The 14,555-nt window shown below is 41.0% G+C and overlaps 1 pseudogene; it reads left to right on the top strand.

Moving 5' to 3' along the window:
* The first annotated feature begins 9,436 nt into the window (after positions 1 to 9,436).
* On the top strand, positions 9,437 to 10,770 carry LOC100336061 (G2/mitotic-specific cyclin-B1-like; annotated as a pseudogene).
* Positions 10,771 to 14,555: the final 3,785 nt, after the last annotated feature.

The raw sequence follows: 14,555 nt of genomic DNA, 5'->3' as shown, positions 1-14,555 counted from the left end.
GGAGAAAAGGAAAGATATAAACATCTGAATGCAGAGTTCCAAAGAATAGCAAGAAGAGATAAGAAAGCCTTCTTCAGCGATCAATGCAAAGAAATAGAGGAAAACAACAGAATGGGAAAGACTAGGGATCTCTTCAAGAAAATCAGAGATACCAAAGGAACATTTCATGTAAAGATGAGCTCAATAAAGGACAGAAATGGTATGGACCTAACAGAAGCAGAAGATATTAAGAAGAGATGGCAAGAATACACAGAAGAACTGTACAAAAAAGATCTTCATGACCCAGATAATCACGATGGTGTGAGCACTCACCTAGAGCCAGACATCCTGGAATGTGAAGTCAAGTGGGCCTTAGAAAGCATCACTACGAACAAAGCTATTGGAGGTGATGGAATTCCAGTTGAGCTATTCCAAATCCTGAAAGATGATGCTGTGAAAGTGCTGCACTCAATATGTCAGCAAATTTGGAAAACTCAGCAGTGGCCACAGGACTGGAAAAGGTCAGTTTTCATTCCAATCCCAAAGAAAGGCAATGCCAAAGAATGCTCAAACTACCGCACAATTGCACTCATCTCACACGCTAGTGAAGTAATGCTCAAAATTCTCCAAGCCAGGCTTCAACAATATGTGAACTGTGAACTTCCTGATGTGCAAGCTGGTTTTAGAAAAGGCAGAGGAACCAGAGATCAAATTGCCAACATCCGCTGGATCATAGAAAAAGCAAGAGAGTTCCAGAAAAACATCTATTTCTGCTTTATTGACTATGCCAAAGCCTTTGACTGTGTGGATCACAATAAACTGTGGAAAATTCTGAAAGAGATGGGAATACCAGACCACCTGATCTGCCTCTTGAGAAATTTATATGCAGGTCAGGAAGCAACAGTTAGAACTGGACATGGAACAACAGACTGGTTCCAAATAGGAAAAGGAGTTCGTCAAGGCTGTATATTGTCACCCTGTTTATTTAACTTATATGCAGAGTACATCATGAGAAACGCTGGACTGGAAGAAACACAAACTGGAATCAAGATTGCCGGGAGAAATATCAATAACCTCAGATATGCAGATGACACCACCCTTATGGCAGAAAATGAAGAGGAACTCAAAAGCCTCTTGATGAAAGTGAAAGTGGAGAGTGAAAAAGTTGGCTTAAAGCTCAACATTCAGAAAATGAAGATCATGGCATCCGGTCCCACCGCTTCATGGGAAATAGATGGGGAAACAGTGGAAACAGTGTCAGACTTAATTTTTCTGGGCTCCAAAATCACTGTGGATGGTGACTGCAGCCATGAAATTAAAAGATGCTTACTCCTTGGAAGGAAAGTTATGACCAACCTAGATAGCATATTCAAAAGCGGAGACATTACTTTGCCAACAAAGGTTCGTCTAGTCAAGGCTATGGTTTTTCCTGTGGTCATGTATGGATGTGAGAGTTGGACTGTGAAGAAGGCTGAGCACTGAAGAATTGATGCTTTTGAACTGTGGTGTTGGAGAAGACTCTTGAGAGTCCCTTGGACTGCAAGGAGATCCAACCAGTCCATTCTAAAGGAGATCAGCCCTGGGATTTCTTTGGAAGGAATGATGCTAAAGCTGAAACTCCAGTACTTTGGCCACCTCATGCGAGTTGACTCATTGGAAAAGACTCTGATGCTGGGAGGGATTGGGGGCAGGAGGAGAAGAGGACGACAGAGGATGAGATGGCTGGATAGCATCACTGACTCGATGGACATGGGTCTGGGTGAACTCCGGGAGTTGGTGATGGACAGGGAGGCCTGGCGTGCTGCGATTCATGGGGTCACAAGGAGTCGGACGAAACTGAGCGACTGATCTGATCTGATCTGATCTGATTGTTTGTAAGAGCAAAACAAGACAAAAGAAAACAAACAAAACCAAACTGGAAACAATCTTAATATGCAGCTTTAGGGAACAGGTTAAAGAAACTACAGCTTGTACAAATACTGAAATATGCACCTGTAAAACAAAACAAGAAGAAAGGATAAAAGAAAAGACAAGAAAAAAAGGAGACTCATTAGATACTGATACAGAAAAAAATACAAGTTGCTTTGCTAATGTAAAAAGCAAGGTGCAAAACTGCGTATAGTAGTTAAAACATGGAAGTAACATAAGTGTCTCTCAGTAGGTGACTAGATAAGGAAAATGTGGTATATAGATACAGTGGAATATTATTCAGCTTGAAGAAGGAAGGAAATTTTGACATATGCTACAACACAAGTGAGGCTTGAGGACATCATGCTGAGTGAAATAAGCCAGTCACAAAAAGACAAGTACTGTGTGATTCCACTTATTTAAGTACCTAGAAGAGTCAAAGTCATAGACACAGAAAAAGAATGGTGGTTGTCAGGGGCTGAGGCAGGGGGAGAGGAATGAGGAGTTTTTGCTTAATTGGCATAGAGTACCTATTTTGCACATGAAAAGAGTCATGGATGATGATGGTGGTGGCACAACATTATGAATGCACTTAATGCCTTTGAACTGTACACTTAAACATGATTAAAATGATAAATTTTATGTGTATTTTATCACAATTTCTGAAATTAAGAAAAAAATTACACAGTAAAAATAAAATAAAACTTCAAGGTAGACTTCTCTGGTGGTACAGTGGATAGGAATCTGCCTGCCAATGCATGAAACACAGGTTCAATCCCTAGTACAAGAAAATTCCACCTGCTGCGGAGCAGCAAAGCCCCTAGAGCACCCAAGCCACAGCTACTGAACCCCTAGGCCTAGAGCCTGTGCTCCGCAGCAAGAGAAGCCACCATAGTGAAAAGCCTGTGCACTCAACAAAGAGTAGCCCCTGCTCGCTGAAACTAGAGAAAGCCCCAGCAAAGCAACGAAGACCTAGAGCAGCCAAAAATAAATAAATAATTTCAAAGTAACGCACAATTCTTCAGTTATTCTGAACTTATTTCTTGGACGCTGGTTTTTAAAAATGAAAAGGTAGGTATGAGCTAAAGATACAATTAAAATGTGGAAGAAAACAATATACAGGTAGAGGATTAAAAGACACAAAATATTAGGTAGAAAATATGCTGCTGCTGCTGCTGCTGCTGGGTTGCTTCAGTCGTGTCCGACTCTGTGCGACCCCATAGACAGCAGCCCACCAGGCTCCCCCGTCCCTGGGATTCTCCAGGCAAGAACACTGGAGTGGGTTGCCATTTCCTTCTCCAATGCATGAAAGTGAAAAGTGAAAGCGAAGTCGCTCAGTCGTGTCCGACTCCTAGCGATCCCATGGACTGGAGCCTACCAGGCCCTTCCGTTAATGAGGTTTTCCAGGCAAGAGTACTGGAGTGGGGTGCCATTGCCTTCTCCGAGAAAATACTGCAAGGGAATACAGCTAATATTTAATATAAATATAAATGACATGAGAATGTGAAAAATTGTGAATCACTATATTGTACACTTATAACTTTCATGATTTTTACATTAACTCTTCTTCAAAAAATAAAAATAAATAAAATGTAGAAGAAGCAAACTGACTTATTAAAGAAGAGCTTTGAGAGGAGCTCTAAACAGATCTCTGAAGTCAGACACCCAAGGTTCAAATCTCAGCTTTACCATTTATGAAATCTGTATTTTTAGGTAAATTTCTTAACCTCTCTGAGCCTTAATTTTTTCATCTGTAAAAGGAAAACAATAATGTTATTTGTCTCATATGTTTGTTGTGTGAATTAAAGTGATACACATAAAAAAGAATGTGCGTGTATTGTGCTATCATCTGTGTAAAAAGAATAAAAGAAATATGTACTTTATTCTTTCTTGTATATGCATATACTATTTTTGGAAGAATAAATAATTTTGTTAAAATGTATTGTTCTAGAAATGGAAACTCACAGGGATCTAGAGGGGAAATATTTCATTATACATTGTTTTTTACCTTTTGACTTTTGAACCATAAGAATGCATTATTTACTCAAAAACAGACAATATTAAAACTTTTAAAAACGCTATCCCCTTCCTCCACTGCCCCCTACTCACACAGCAAGATTAATCCTCTGAAGACATGGCTCTGGTCATGCTACACCCGTCCAGTCAGAATCCTTGGTAGGGCACAAACTCTTTCCAGTGTGACTGCTAAGGCTTTGTATGATCCAGGCTCAACCCACCCACCTTATTATTCTTCCAACATACCCCTTCACACCATCTATCTCCAGTCAAGATTTACTACTCACTACATTCCCAGCAGTCACCCCACTTGGGATGAAGTACCCATAACCAATCCTCATTTGGAAAGCCCAGAGTTAATCACTCATTTGTGGCTCCTCCTCTGTTACCCACCCAGGGTAACAGACCCTTGGACGCTTTAACAGATAGAAGTTGATAAGAAGCCAGATGAGACATTCAGGCAAGGCTTTATTGGGACTCCTGCTGTAGTACAAGGTAATAGGGGCCCTTGCTCACTCCCTAAGGGGAATGAGTTGATCCCTTAAATGGGATGAGGGTAGGGGCAGATCAGTGAGTTGGGCTTGCGGGGTGGCTTGAACCTGCCCACTCCCAGTTCACAGTACAGCATTCAAGAAAGGCCTTCGGGTGAACTCACAGGTGCTCAAAACCCCTCCTCTGCAATGTTCAATGAAGAGTTCACCATGTACAAACTGAAATGAATTCCACTGATTATACAAAAAAATGCAAGCTTCATAATACAGGCTTTCTTCCTTAAAAAAAAAGTTATGTATTTGGCTATGCTGGCTTTTAGTTGCAGCACGCAGGATCTTCAATTTTCACTGTGCCCTATCGGGTCTTTAGTTATGGTCTGTGAACTCTCCGTTGCTGCGTGTGGGATCTAGTTCCCTGGACCAGGGATCGAACCTGGACCTCCTGTGTTGGGAGCTCAGAGTCTTAGGCCCTGGACCACCAGGGAAGTCCCAATACAGGCTTTCTTAACACAAGAAAATGTAAACACTGCTGGGTATAGAGTGACAGACTCACAACATCTCAGGCAGTCAGGTCCCTCTGTACACTGATCCATGCCCTGCTGTCCCACCAGCCCCCAGTACTTCATTCATGACCAGCATCAGGCTCCTCATGTCACTTGTTGACGCAAGAGCTCTAAATTGGTTGAAAACCAGATATCACATTTAGCCACTATAACTCACAGCAACCAAGAAGCCCCAAAGAGTCAGCAGCAAGCAGCATCTCCTGCCCCATGGCCTGAGGCGGTATAAAGTTGAGCAACAGGAAGAGCAAATTGCCGATAATGTTCACAATGGTGCAACATTCCCAGAAGTTGTGCATGATCGTGTGCATGTGTTTATCTATGTATGTGTCTGTTTACTTATATGTGAGTGAACATTTGTATACAGAGTTGATCATGTATATATAGGCACTTAAATATTTTAGATGTATCTTCATATTTGCATGCATCAATAATTGTATGTGTGTGTAGTGTGTGAGTATGTGCATGTGTGTGTGTTGTGTATATCTGAGAAGGCTGAACGAGTTGCTAGACCAGATAAGCAGAGGCTCTTGACAAACCTAGGAGTGATTCACTGGTGGTCCCTTCTGTCCCCTTGTCCCTTCTATCCTCCTGGGTTGAGAATCTTTTGAGAGCCTGGGTAAACGTCTAAGTGTTAGTCATTCAGTCGTGTCCAGCTGCAATCCCATAGACTTTAGCCCATGTGTCTCCTCAGCCCATGGAATTCTCCAGGCAAGAATACTGGAGTGGGTAGCCATTCCTTACTCCAGGGGATCTTCCTGACCCAGGGGTCAAACCCGGGTCTCCTGCACTGCGGGCAGATTCTTTACCATCTGAGCCACCAGGAAAGCCTGAGAGTCTGGGTAGATGACCTTATATGTGCTGCATCCCCTGGCTGTGAACACAGCCCCTTACTATTCCCATCAACTCGAGAGCCAAGAGCTTTCTGAGAAAGGCCAGATGGTCTGCTGAGGGGAAGTGAAAGGCCTTTGGACCAGATCCCACGAGGAAGATATATTTAACTGGCTGAGCTCGCAAAGATTTTGGAGGGGGAGGTGGTGAAATTGTTATATATCTTAATTGTGATGGTGGTTACATAATTGTGTATGTTTGTCAAAACTTACAGAATTGTACACCAAAAAAGTGAATTTTACTGTAAATCATATCTTAATTAAAAAATAGGAAAAAGTCTGTACAATTGACAATTGAATAATTTAGTATTTTTTCAGCTATGATCAAAACCAGTGTCACAGTATTAATTTGCTAGTTTATATCAATTTGTCTTTAGTATGGCAGACAAAAAAGAGTAATTACATATAGAAAAATTAATGAAATTTAATTGTTGAAATGATCAAATTTATAATAATGAATTGACAGACTTAAACAGCACAAAACTTTTTAACACATCAAGTATTAACTATAATCAAACTGAATTTCTAAAAAAGTTCACAGAATTATGTCCTAGGTTATATTTGGGGACCTCTTTGTTTTTATTCACACATAAGAAAATGTTCCTTTTTTTTTTTGGCTGTCCCACATAGTATACCAGATCTTAGTTCCCCAACCAGGGATCGAACCCATGCCCCTTGCAGTGGAAGCGCTGAGTCCTAACCACTGGATGGCCAGGGAATTTCCGAGATGTTCTCTTTTAAGAGTACAGTTTAATGTACTCTGTGGACAAAGAAGAGATATTATTGGGTTGCTGGTAACTGGAGCTTGCAAAAGAATTATTAATAATTACTATTCAATGCAATACACTCACAATGTTCAATAGATTTTAGCAAATGTTAAAGAAATGGTTTGGATTTTTTCTGAGCCTGAATAAAAGTTCATGAAATTTCAGGAAGAGGAGGAGGAGAAAGAAAGATGCAGATGCCGCTCCTGGGGACTGGAAATACTCAGTGAACGACACTCAGGAACCAGGAAACCCGGGTTAGAATCCCCACTATACAATGTGCTCGGATGAAGTGACCTCGGCAGATTTCTCATTCTCTCAAGTCTTTGGCTTACCCAGTTTTACAGAGAAATACAGTTTCTAATAGCTGCAACTTTCAGAGTCCTTTTATTGCTTTCCCACCTCAGATACCCTATAATTAGAAAGATACCTCTGAAAAAAACTGCCTAGATAGTTTTCCCATTTTTTATTAATAAAAGATACATTAATCTTATTTCAGACCTTTTAATTAACACAAGATGTGTAGACCACAACAAGTTAATGTAATTCTAGCCAAAAGCAAAAGAAAAGGAAGCTTGGTGGGGTTTTTTAGCCTGCACAGGCTTCTCCTAAATAAAAATATTATTCTCCTCCACTGCTGCTGCTAAGTCGCTTCAGTCATGTCCGACTCTGTGTGATCCCATAGACGGCAGCCCACCAGGCTCCCCCATCCCTGGGATTCTCCAGGCAAGAACACTGGAGTGGGTTGCCATTTCCTTCTCTAGTGCATGAAAATGATAAGTGAAAGGGAAGTTGCTCAGTCGTGTCTGACTCTTAGCGACCCCATAGACTGCAGCCTACCAGGCTCTTCCATCCATGGGACTTTCCAGGCAAGAGTACTGGAGTGGGTTGCCATTTCCTTCTCCAATCTCCTCCATTAAACTTTCTCAAATGTTGGAATTGGCCAAAAGCCCTCACCAAGATAATTTTCATAAGCTCCTAGGGGCAAGGCGATATAAAGTGAAGAACCGGTTTTGATTATCAACTGAATGTCTCTGAAGCTGCTATTCAGAGGTGTGCCTGGGCCACCCCTTGGCCTGTTGTCTCAACCCACGTGTGGGCAGGCCTGCTGCCTGCTACCCACTAAGTTTGCCAAGCTCAGGTTGTAAGTTATCCCCATTCGTGCCTCTGACTCCTGGGGACCCTGAGGGTAACAGGCAGGGCTACCATTCACAAGTACACAGACTGAGCTCTGCCCAAGAGATAGGATTCATTGTGGTCACTATTCATTCACATAGTTATTATGACAGTTTCCCAACAGATGGCAGTAAAGTATCTTAAGAAAGGGGCATCTTTTTCTAGTTCACCCCAAATCATGCATGAACTACCAGTGGGGCTCCATTTTCTTTGCATTGCCCAATGTAGTGCTGGTAAACAGCAGGATACACGAAGTAGAACTGGGCCTCACAGAACTAGAAAGTCAACACCAGTTTCTCTCTCTCTTTCTCTCTCTCTCTGTGTCTCTCTTGGCTTCTTTCCGTTCCTCTGCTCTTTCTTCCCCCTCACCTTCCATCCACATTCCTTACTCACCTGTTTACAAGTGCACTATACTGGATGTAGTAATTGGAGTCTACAACCATTCTTACCACCTTCTATTATACCCAGGGCCACCTCCATGGGTGTATGTACGTCCTATGCACAGGACTCTGTATTGAGAACTTGATTTAATGCTGGGTTGTTGCCAGCATTAAATTTTTATTTATTTATTTATTTGGTTGTTCCAAGGAGCTTGCTAGATCTTTTTTTTTTTTTTTTAACTTTACAATATTGTATTGATTTTGCCATATATTAACATGAATCCGCCACAGGTATACACGTGTTCCCCATCCTGAACCCTCCTCCCTCCCCATACCATCCCTCTGGGTCGTCCCAGTGCACCAGCCCCAAGCATCCAGTATCGTGCATCAAACCCGGACTGGCGACTTGTTTCATATATAATATTATACATGTTTCAATGCCATTCTGCCCAAATCATCCCACTCTCTCCCTCTCCCACAGAGTCCAAAAGACTGTTCTATACATCAGTGTCTCTTTTGCTGTCTCATATACAGGGTTATTGTTACCATCATTCTAAATTCCATATATATGTGTTAGTATACTGTATTGGTGTTTTAATTCCAGGACCAGGGATGGAATTGGGTCCTAGAAGTGAGTGCGCCAAGTCACTGGACCGCCAGAGAATTGCCTTAAAATTCTTAGTAACTTTATGAGCAGATGGTGTTCCTTGCTGTTTCACTCCAGTACAACCTCTGCAGTACTACACAGGTGGTGAATTCCGATGGACCTATGATGCCCCTTAATTCACGAGACTCAAAGCCAGTACAAGGCAAACTCATGATGTCTACAACTGCATAAGCAGGAGTGCTGACTATCCTGACAGGGTGTGCTTTCTGTTCAAACTGGAACTTGCTTCTAACACAGAAAGAAGGCAATGGCATTCTAAGAAATGCAGGGCTTCTCTGATGGCCCAGTGGTTAAGAATCCCCCTTGCAATGCAAGGGACACAGGTTCCATCCCTGGTCTGGGAAGATCCCACATGCTGAGGAGCTGCTAAGCCCATGTGCCGCCAACTACTGAGTCCACCTACTGCAGCCACTGAAACCCTCATGCCTAGAATCCTTCTTCCCCAACTAGAGAAACCACTGCAATGAGAAGCCTGCACACCACAACAAGAGAAAGCCCACGTGTAACAATGAAGACACACCATAGCAAAATACAAAAAACCTTTTAAAATGCAGACAGTGGGTTGGCCTGTGGTGCAACCATCAAGTTCCAGGCTGGTCTGGGGCTCCAGTGCTCTCCTTCCCCTCACTGAGTGCTGCCTGTTGCAGAAGAAGCCATGGTGCTTCGGATCACCAGGAACACAAAGACTAATGCTGAAAATAAGCTGAAAATCAGTATGGCAGGGGCAAAGCGCTTGCCTGTGGCTACTGCTGCAACCTCTAAGCCTGGGCTGAGGCCCCAAACAGCTCTTGGAGACATCCGTAACAAAGTCAGTAAACAGCCACAAGCCAAACTGCCCTTGAAAAAGGAAGCAAAAATTTTAGCTGCAGGAAAAGTTACTGCTAAAAAAGTAGCAAAACCTCTGGAAAAGGCTCCTGTACATATGCCGGAGCCCCAGCTGAGGCCGGAGACAGAATCAGAGCTTGTTAAGGAAGAGAAACTTTCCCCTGAGCCCATTTTGGTTGATACTCCGTCTCCAAGCCCCATGGAAACATCTGGCTGTGCCCCTGCAGAAGAATATCTGTCAGGCTTCCTTGGATGTAATTCTTGCAGTGAGCGATGTGGATGCAGAAGACGGAGTGGATCCAAACCTCTGTAGTGAATATGTAAAAGACATCTATGCTTATCTGAGACAACTTGAGGAAGAGCAAGCAGTCAAACCAAAATACCCAATGGGTCGTGAAGTCACTGGAAACATGAGAGCCATCCTAATTGACTGGCTAGTGCATGTTCAAATGAAATTCAGGTTACTGCAGGAGAACAGGTACATGACTGTTCCAAAATTGATCGGTTCATGTAGGATAATTGTGTGCCCAAGAAGATGCTGCAGCTGGCTGGAGTCACTGCCATGTTTGTTCCAAGCAAATGTGAGGAAACGTACCCTCCAGAAATCGGTGACTTTGCCTTTGTGACTGACAACACTTACACCAAGTTCCAAATCAGACAGATAGAAATGAAGATTCTAAGAGCTGTAAATTGTAGTCAGGGTCACCCTCTACCCCTGCATTTCCTTCAGAGAGCATCTAAGATTGGAGAGGTTAATGTTGAGCTACATACTCTGGCCAAATATCTGATGAAACTAACTATGCTGGACTGTGATATGGAGTACTTTCCTCCTCGGATTGCAGCAGGAGCTTTTTGCTTAGCACTGAAAATTCTTGATAAGGGTGAACGGACACCATCTCTACAGCATTACCTGTCATACACTGAAGAATCCCTTCTTGTTGTTATGCAACACCTGGCAAAAATACGGTCATGGTGAATCGTGGGCTTACAAAGCACATGACTATTAAGAACAAGTATGCCACATCTAAGCATGATCAGCACAGCTGAATTCTGCACTAGTTCAAGATTTAGCCAAGGCTGTGGCAACGGTGTAACTTGTGAACTTTGGAATACTATCTGCAAATAAAACTGGCACCATGTGCCATCTGTGCGTGTTATATGCTACATTCATTTACTTTTAATACAGTTTTATTCCTTTTTACTTATCTCTTCACTCATTTGAACGTGGCTACTTTCCACTTTGGAAGGACTGATGTTGAAGCTGAAACTCCAATACTTTGGCCACCTGATCCAAAGAGCTGACTCATTGGAAAAGACTCTGATGCTGGGAAAGATTGAGGGCAGGAGAAGAAAGGGACGACAAAGGATGAGATGGTTGGATGGCATCTCCGACTCAATGGACATGGGTTTGGGTGGACTCTTGGAGTTGGTGATGAACAGGGAGGCCTGGCGTGCTGCGGTTCATGGGGTCACAAAGAGTCAGACACGACTGAGTGACTGAACTGAACCGAACTTTCCACTTGAGGATAAAAGTTGTTTGTTTAAAAACAACTGTTTTAAACAACAATTGTTTAAAAAACAAACAAACAAACAATTTTCAGTTACTGGGTACCCAGCTAATATATACAATTGGTTCTTCTGGGTTTTTGTTTTATGTGCCTGGCTTTACTTAAGATGATTTACTAAACTCTTGAAGGCATTTAAAATCCTGATGTGCTTTACATATCATACTGTATGTAAGCCCAAGTCATCTTAAGAGACTCTGCTGCCTAGTTCTACGTAAGGAAAAGTCTACGGTCTCATTCCTAGTCCTCCTGATTGCTATTTCCTCTGGTGGTTGCTACCATAATTCTAAGTAATCTACTTCTACTGCTTTCTTATATTATCAACTTTAGCTAGCATCAGCATTTTCACTTGGAAAAACAAGAATTTTAATTTATATTCAAAATCTAATTTTTGTTTATTAGTTAAGAAAATAAAACAATACTTAAAACAAGATAAAAAAATGCAGACAATGGAAGAACCCTAGCATATTCTTATTTATGTGACTTCCTTGTAGTAACTGATGACTTGCCAAAACTGGCGACATAAAAGGAAAGGGAAAAACAGGGCAACCCATAATTCTTTTCCTTTCAGGCCTTTCTCATTTATCAGTAAGTCAAAGAATATTGGTAGAACATGTGCTCATCAAGAAGTGAAATAAAATCTGTTGAGTTACTTTTTGCAGTATTTCCACTATTCATGTAAGAATGAAATGCATACGTGTATATGAGTTTCAAAGCAGAACTATATAATTTCGGCAATTCTACATGCAGTAAAACCCTCTGATATTTGCATTTAAAACTGCCACTGCACAATATAAAATCAAATATAAAATTCAAGCTCATAATTTACTATTTTAATTTTTCTTTGCTTAGACCAACATTGGGAGAAGGCAACTCCAGTTGCCTTCAGTACTCTTGCCTGGAAAATCCCATGGACGGAGGAGCCTGGTAGGCTGCAGTCTATGGGGTCGCTAAGAGTTGGACACGACTGAGCGACTTCACTTTCACTTTTCCCTTTCATGCATTGGAGGAGGAAATGGCAACCCACTCCGATGTTCTTGCCTGGAGAATCCCAGGGACAGCGGGGCCTGGTGGGCTGCCGTCTATGGGGTCGCACAGAGTCGGACACGACTGAAGCGACTTAGCAGCAGCAGCAGACCAACATTAAATAAAAACGCCAGGACACATCAAGAAGATCCTGGAAGGAAGGAAAAACCTCTACATTTTAGTACTTTTAATAGCACTATTTCTTTTCTGCTTTTTGAAAAAGGAGTTCCGCATTTTGTTTTCTTTTTTATGGAAATATAGCTGATGTACAATACTATGTAAGTTTCAGGCATACTACATAGGATTTGACATTTGTGTGCATTATGAAATAATTACCATGATAAGTTTAGTACCCATCTTTCCCCAAACATAGTTATTAAAATGTTATTGATCATATTCTTTATGCTATGTATTACATCCCTGTGGCTTATATTTTATAATGGGAGGTTTGTACCTGTTAATCCCCTTCCACTATTTTGCCTCTACAAGCCCTGCTCTCGTTAGGCAACCACCTGTTTTTATCTCCATATCGATGACTCTGTTTTCATTTTTGTTGTTGTTGTTGTTTTTAATGCCATTCTTTATTATACAAGTAATTCATACATAAGAGTATAAGGAAGAAAATAAAATGACCCACAATTCCACCCTCAGAGATAGCATCACATTTTTGTTATGCTTTGGTGATTTCTGTCTTGTCTGATGGCCTTTGAGCTGGACTTGGGATCTGGAATACAGACACTATAGCTGAGTGAGACTTCAATGCAACTTTTTCCCACAACTTTATCTAATTATGTTTAGGAACAGGATGCTGCTAACAGGAATTTGGCAGACTTCCCTGCCTCCACATCCATTTGATCATGGTTATTTTTTTTAACTCAAGTATAATTGACCTACAACACTATGTCAGTTCCAGGTGTACAACATAGTGATTCAATATTTCTATACATTGCAAAATGACCAATGTGATCAGTCTAATTACTTTTTGCCATATACAACATTTTTACAATATTATTGACTGTGTTCCCCATGCTATATATTTCCTCCTGGCAGATGACTCATTTATTTTCCAGCTGGAAGTTTATATCTCCATTCTTGAAGGAATACCAGTTGATTGGGACTTCATCAACTTTCCCTCTCAACAGCAAAGTTCTTGTCCTCAAAATACTCATGGTTAGTTAGGAGTAAATAGACCTAACTACATTGAGAATTGGAGAAGGAAATGGCAACCCACTCCAGTGTTCTTGCCTGGAGAATCCCAGGGACGGGGGAGCCTGGTGGGCTGCTGTCTATGGGGTCGCACAGAGTCGGACACGACTGAAGCGACCCAGCAGCAGCAGCAGCACATTGAGAATATTTATTCCTTTAGCAGCTGTACAAAATTTCCTCATGGAGGAGGCTGTCTTGTGGTTTAAGGCTGAGAGTCCAAAGATAATCTTTTAACAGGGCAGATTCTATTAACCAGTATGCCATTTACTTGTGTCTGACAAGCCAGCTACAGCCTCATTTTAGCTTCAGTTGTTTTGTTTATTCTGCTGTTTTAAAGTCAATGATTGTAGCAATTCCAAATAATGACAGTTATATCTTTCCCTTCTTTACACCTAATATTTCTTAGTCTTTCCTTATAGCATTAGGCCAAGACTTTCAGTACCACATCAAATTGTAGCAATCATAGTGGGAAGCTTTATTTTGGTTCCCAAATAAAGTCTTAAAGAGAACGCATCTAAAATTTTCTATTAAGAATGACATTTGGAGGACTTCCCTGGTAGTCCAGTGGTTAGGACTTTGTTCTCCAATGCAGGAGGTGTAAGTTCAATCCCTGGTGTGGAGCTAGGATCCCACATGCTTTGAGGACAAAAACCAAAGCATAAAACTAAAACAATATTGTAACAAGTTCAATAAAGACTTTAAGGATGGTCCACATCAAAAAAAAATCTTAAAAAAAAAGAATAGCATTTGTTATAAGGTTTTGGTAAACAATTTATCAAATTAAAGAAATAATCTTTTATTACTGATTTGTAATTATAAAAATTATAATTTTATCATATATAGATATTGAACTTTATAAAAAAATTTTCTGTAGCTATCAAGATAATATATAGTTTTCTCCTCTTAATATAGCAAATTACCCTGATAAATTTTTCCTATGTTGAACTATCACTATACTCTGAGAATAAATTCTATTCATTCTCAATGTATTTTTTAAATATAAGAGTTGGATTTAGATATACAATATTTAGAATTTTTGCATCTGTGTTCATAAAAAATGTCTATAATTTTGTTTTACCTGAATTAGTCTCACCAGGTTTGG

The sequence above is a fragment of the Bos taurus genome, chromosome 15 (genome assembly GCF_002263795.3).
Source record: "Bos taurus isolate L1 Dominette 01449 registration number 42190680 breed Hereford chromosome 15, ARS-UCD2.0, whole genome shotgun sequence".
NCBI lineage: Eukaryota > Metazoa > Chordata > Mammalia > Artiodactyla > Bovidae > Bos > Bos taurus.
This window is presented reverse-complemented; position numbering and strand designations above follow the sequence as displayed.